Raw genomic sequence first — 6,000 nt, forward strand, 5'->3', positions numbered from 1 at the left:
GTACACATGTACATGATAGTTCAACTGCAGCACTCTTCACTGTAACAAAGACAGGGAATCAAACTAAATGCCCATCAACTGTAGATGGCATAAAGAAAATGTGGCACATATACACCATGGAATACCACACAGCCATAAAAAAGAATAAGATCATGTCCTTTGCAGGGACATGGATGGAGGTGGGGGCCGTCATCCTTAGCAAACTCACACAGGAGCAGAAAAGCAAACACTGCATGTTCTCACTTATAAGTGGGAGCTACATGATGAGAACATATGGACACAAAAAGGGGAACCACAGACACCGGGGTCTACTTGAGGGTAGAGGCTGGGAGAAGGGAGAGGATCAGAAAAAATAAGTGGGTTTAGAACCTGGGTGATATAATAATCTGTACAACAAACCCCTGTGACAGGAGTTTAGCTATGTAACAAACCTGCACATGTACCTCCAAATCTAAAAGAAAAGTTTAAAAAATTCTAGTGGAAAGATTTTTTGGTTTTAAACAATCCAGAGAAAACTCACCAGGGCACTGAATAGAACCTGCTACTATTTGATACTTCCTTTATCCATGAGACTGGAGCTCATCCACTTTCCTCTCCAGGGACTCAGTAGATGCATGTCTTGAAACCAGAGACAGCCTTTCCCTCTACAGAACAAGTAAGTAGACAGAGAAGAGAAGTAATGGACATTCATCTGAGGCTGCAAACTGTGCAAGTCATGAGAAGGGACCAAGGGAGAGGAAAACTTGATTATCTCTGTAAGGAAGAGGGAGGGATGGTAGATCCAGGGACCAGGGACTATCAGTGAAAAGGAAGGAGATGGGTTAAGGGAAGGGAGGCATAATGGGGAGAGAGAATGAAACTACCTGAAGACCAACAGAGGACCACTCAAAAACACACCCCAGTCAAGGGCTAGTGCAGGAGAAATCACTGCTTAAGCTTCCCCGGGGGAGGAAACCCATGGAGGAGAGACAATGCCTTCTTCCCTAGTTTGTCCCTGAACCTTCACAGCAGCAGAACAATGATCTCTAGTAAACACCTGGCTAAACCGTTACTGCACTCCGGGGGCTATCTGGTTTACGAAAGGGCAGGTGAGGAGGCGTCCAGCCCAAAGGGGGATGGTTTCCTCTGCCATGGTAACTGCTGTGGTTTCCCAGGGCAGCCGTGAGTGTCCTCTGCACATATCCAACTGCAAAAACAGCCAGGGGAACCTCCCTGGTCCACAACTATGTTCCCCTCCTTAGAGGCAAACTAGTGATCCACCTATGAGCAGAAAAGGAAGGAACCTGCTGTATGGTTTGTTAGAAGAAAGACTTTAGATAAATTAACAGAGTTTAATTGGACAAAGAACAATTGGAGAATCGGGCAATGCCACCATCAGAATAGGTTCAGAGCAACTGGCGCTGTCATGCATCAGAGAGGATTTGTGGACAGAAGAAAGTAAGTGACATAAAGAAAACAGAAGTGAGATACAGAAACAGATTGGTTACAGCTCCGGGTCTGCCTTATTTGGCTATGGTTTGAACAGTTGCCTGCTGTGATTGGCTGAAATTCGGCTACTTGTTACAAGAGTTCGTTACAGTCTGTTTACGCATCCCGTTAGGCTACAATTCACTATGTATGGAGAAATCTTCTAAAATATGTAAGGAGGCAGCTTTAGGCCAAACAATTTAATAGGTTTTACATAGCAACCCTTGACCTGATTTGCCTTCTAGTTAAAGGTAGTTAATTAAATCTTACTTCACCTTCAGTAGAAGAGCTGAATGGGTAAAGCTAGCACCACATAAAAATAGTGATATTAATTTCCCTACTCTCCTCCTTCTTAGAATTTCAGACATTTTGGGAACCTGTATTTATTTCAACGTATAGTATGGATTTACAAAAAGATGCACGAAGGCATGACTGTTAGCATCACCAAAAAATTAATACAACCAAAGTACACACAGTAAGGTTTTCTTGTGGTACTTTATTCTTCAAATGCATTTAAAATATAATTCCAGTCCAGGCATGGGTGGCTCATGCCTGTAATCCCAGCACTCTAAGAGGCCGAGGTGGGCGGATCACCTGAGCTCAGGAGTTTAAGATCAGCCTGGTCAACATATGTGAAACCTTATCTCTACAAAACATGTGAAAATTATCTGGGTGTGATGACACATGCCTGTAGTTCCAGCTACTTGGGAGGCTGAGGTGTGGGGATCACTTGAGCCTGGGAGGTCAAGGCTGCATTGAGCCATGATGTTGCCCCTGCATTCCAGCCTGGGTAAAGAACGAGACCCTGTCTCAAGAAAAAAAAGAATGTAATTCCAAAAATTCAAAACATGTTCAGGAAGACAAGGGTAGGGTGTGTTTGTTGATTGTCGCTCTCACATCCATTCCCTACCTCTCTTTTCCTAATAGATCTGGGATTTCCCAGCCAGGTAGTTTGGGTGAAATAGGTTCTACCCATCCAGGTCCTGGAGCAGACCTTGACTGGCTTAATCCAATTAGAGTGATCTGCCCCTCCTAGTCACATTAATTGGTGCAAGGATGGGCACCTGACTACAATCTTGCCAATTAAAGCCAGTGAGATTTAATTAGGGGATTTCAGTTAAGCTGTTAGAGAAGCAATGCCTTCCTGCTGGATGTAGCCAGCAAGCTTGTAGCTCTGGTAGCTTCCAAAAACCTTTTGGGACCAGGAGAGGCAGCCCTGTCTGAGAATAGAGCCATTAAACACCAAAGTAGCAAAGCTAAGAGGTGAAGAGGAGAAACTGGGTCCTGGTTAGTGTTGAAGCCAGGGATATAGCCTCATTTTGTAAAACTTCTCTACACCAATCAATACATTTGCCTTTCTGAGCCAGTTTGGGTCAGGTTTCTCTGTCATTTGCAACCACAACACCTTATTTCTAAAAATCTACCTTATAAAAAATACACGTCTAAAACTTACTGATCATTTGAAATTAAAGTTTCATTTTCACAATGAAATCAAATGAAGAACCACAAAATACTGGTAACACCCACTGCAGAAAGGAAGTGGGTTATTTCCACCACTCACTGGCTTTTCTTTTCTCTTTTTTTTCTCCCTTTTTTCCACTCTCTTTCTCTCAACTTCCAAAGGAAACACCTAGATAAATCCTATTTGGCTGAAGTCAAGTGCACTGCAGACTGCATTAGTTTTGCAGGAAGGTGCTGACAATCTCACAGTGTCAAGTGTATGGTGCCCTGGAGTGTTAGGAATCTAGATTTTCCTTCCTTTTGTAGGTAATTTGCACCATGATTTCTTAGATACCACTATCTGCCGTTATAACCTGTCATTTTTATCGAGTGGAGAAAACACAGCCTTAATTCTCCCTTGCAATGTGAACCTGGGGCAGGTGTCAATGCCAACTACAGCTGCCACAAGTATTACCAGTCCACGTGTTCTCTTCCTTCAGGATTTGGGAGCCCATCTTGAACCTTTCTGTATCTCTCATCATGAGCAAATATTTTAAAATGTCCCTTCATGATGATGATGCTAATGTCACTGTTTTGGTACCTGATTAAATCCAATTTCGCACATATCTGGTGTGTATTACGAGGTAGTAGAGTTATCCCTCTATCTACGCCACCCCTCCCCTGCCTGTTGTGGGGTGCTGGGAAGTTGCATTGGACCTTGCCTTAATTGTTCAACAATTAAATTTCCCTGTCTGCACAACGGACTGTGTGAGGTTCTTGAGACAGAACTAGCCCCACAGAGTGCTCTGACTTTGCTCACCCCTCCCCACATCCTCAGCTGCAGGGCCTCAAGTACAACTCATAAACATAGTGTCATCAATTTCTTGAAATTCTTTTTTTTTTTTTCCTTCCCAGTAATAGGGACATATAGGACTGTGCTTGGCTGTCTTTCCCAGTTGGGGGAGTGCAGGCTATCTCCTATGTCTGATATTTTTCTCTTGGCTTCTCTCCCTTGTTGACTAGACTGCTTCAGGGATCTGGCAAATGGTTCCACAGATCCAAAGTTCCAGCAGTCTGTAAGTGCATGTTGTCAGAGTGACCTCGGGCAGTGTGTGGCCAGGGGACCCCTCCATGCCAATGACCTCATGTGGGCCTCAATGAGCAGTGCAGTCCCTAAGACCTGCGTTTGAGGGCCTTGCCCATCAACACACACACACACACACACACACACACACACACACACACATAAATTTATTTAAAACATACGTGCACCTCTGTAACTTAGGATCTGGCATTCAGTGCTGCCTCAGTGGGGTGCATAACCCTCAACATCCATTATCATGACTGATGCCATGGAGGCTCCAGGGGAATGCTGCTTCTCATTTTTAGCTCAATGCCCTAAAAACAAAAGGTTACAGCCTCTCAATGCCATGAAGGATAGTGACACCGCTGATGTTTGAGACTATGTTATGTTAACATAACTATGTTTATGTTAACTCCAAGAAAACCCAGATTTTTTTAAAGGTCAGCTTGTCAAATCCTTCTCAGACAGCGTGAATGCAGTGACTCCTGCATTACAATGTACTGTTTCCCAAGGATGAGAATCGTCCATTTTCTTGCTTCCGTCAGTGTTCCAGTTTGTGTGGTTCCAGATGTACTCAAGAATTAGCAAGGTTTTGCAACAGTTACAGATGACACTTAAGGAGTGGCAGTACTTCTTATTACTCTAAAATTTCTATTTATAAAAGTTGAAAATCCTATATGGACTTAGATATTCTTACAAGGGATGGTACAATTTACAAAATAAGTAAAAGCAACTTATATGACAAAATTATTTTGCATTTTTCTGTAATAACTTATATTGGTCCCATGATAATGGATGACATGTTTAAAATTCATGAGCTATTTCTAAACCTGAGGATTGCTTTCATTTTAAAAAACAATTCTGTTATAAATGCTTCAGCAAAGTTTCTCCAAGTTGAAATTAATAAACTACACTCTAAAAACGACAGGGACTCAAGGAAGGTTGTTTAATTTGGCATTAGAACATAATCTTGATTGTAACACTACATTAAGAGATTTTGCTAAATTAGATAAAAATAAATTTATGAAAAAAACATGAAGATGACTTATGCATTGCTTGTCTCTAGAATATTAGGCATCCAGGTATCACCAGCCCATCATCAGAACAGTGAGACTTCTGTGATAATGGTTAAATTCAGTCACTTTTGATGTTTTGCTGACATTTGGTCATATGAAAACCAAAGCTTTGCAAGAATAATTGGTAGTGTGAGAACAGAGCACACTTTAGCAGCTGAATTTATAACTTTTAAATATTTGGGCATATGGCATAGAGGCCTCCATTTCTCCTCCTGCCCCATTGCGCAAATGGTGGTGGCGGGCTGGAGTGGGTGTACCCGGCTCTGAGGGGCTCTACCTTGCAGTCCCGCAGCGCGGGGCTCAGGGGAGCGGCCCGGCAGGTGCCAGAGGCCCCGCCCCCGCCGCCCACCTCCTCGGGAATTGGCTGCGCTGATCCTAGGGGGCGGCCCCAGGGTCAGGATGGAGTCTGGGGTCGCAGGCGCGGGCTACGTGGGTTTTCAGTTACTCGTGGACAAAGCGCCGCGCGCTTGCATTGCGGCCCGGGCGGAGTTCCCCGTCCCCTTCCCTTTCCTTCCACACCCGCACGCTCGCTCTCCCTCCGCGCCTTGCCCTCCCCTCGACTCCTGGGTCCGGCCCCTTCGGGAGAGGGTGGGGCGCTCGGGTCTCCGGGCCCCGCGTGCGTGTGTCCGAGCAGCTCTGGGCGGTGGGCGACGGCGCGGCCTGGGGACCCGGGAGGGGCCGGGGCGCGGGGGCTGCAGGAAGTGGAGGCGGCCGCCGCTCGGGGACCGGCTTGGCTGGGTGAGAGACACCCGGAAACGGATTCCGCTTCGGGGCCCGAGCGAGTCGGGTGCCTCCGAGGGAGCGAGAGGAGCGGGCGGCTGCTGCTGAGTAATCCCCGCGGCGGCGGCCGGACGCCCACCTCCCACGACGCGCCGCAGCCGGGCCGCGGCTCCTCCCTCCCCTCTTCTCCCCTCCCTCCCGGCTCCGCTTGGC

The 6,000-nt window shown here is 46.0% G+C and overlaps 1 protein-coding gene across 1 annotated transcript in view; it reads left to right on the plus strand.

The window, feature by feature from the left end:
- Nucleotides 1-6,000, plus strand: part of TTC39C (tetratricopeptide repeat domain 39C) — a 134,646-nt gene that overhangs the window by 15,733 nt on the left and 112,913 nt on the right. The window lies entirely within an intron of this gene.

Source organism: Colobus angolensis, unplaced genomic scaffold (assembly GCF_000951035.1).
Source record: "Colobus angolensis palliatus isolate OR3802 unplaced genomic scaffold, Cang.pa_1.0 Scaffold18, whole genome shotgun sequence".
Lineage (NCBI taxonomy): Eukaryota > Metazoa > Chordata > Mammalia > Primates > Cercopithecidae > Colobus > Colobus angolensis.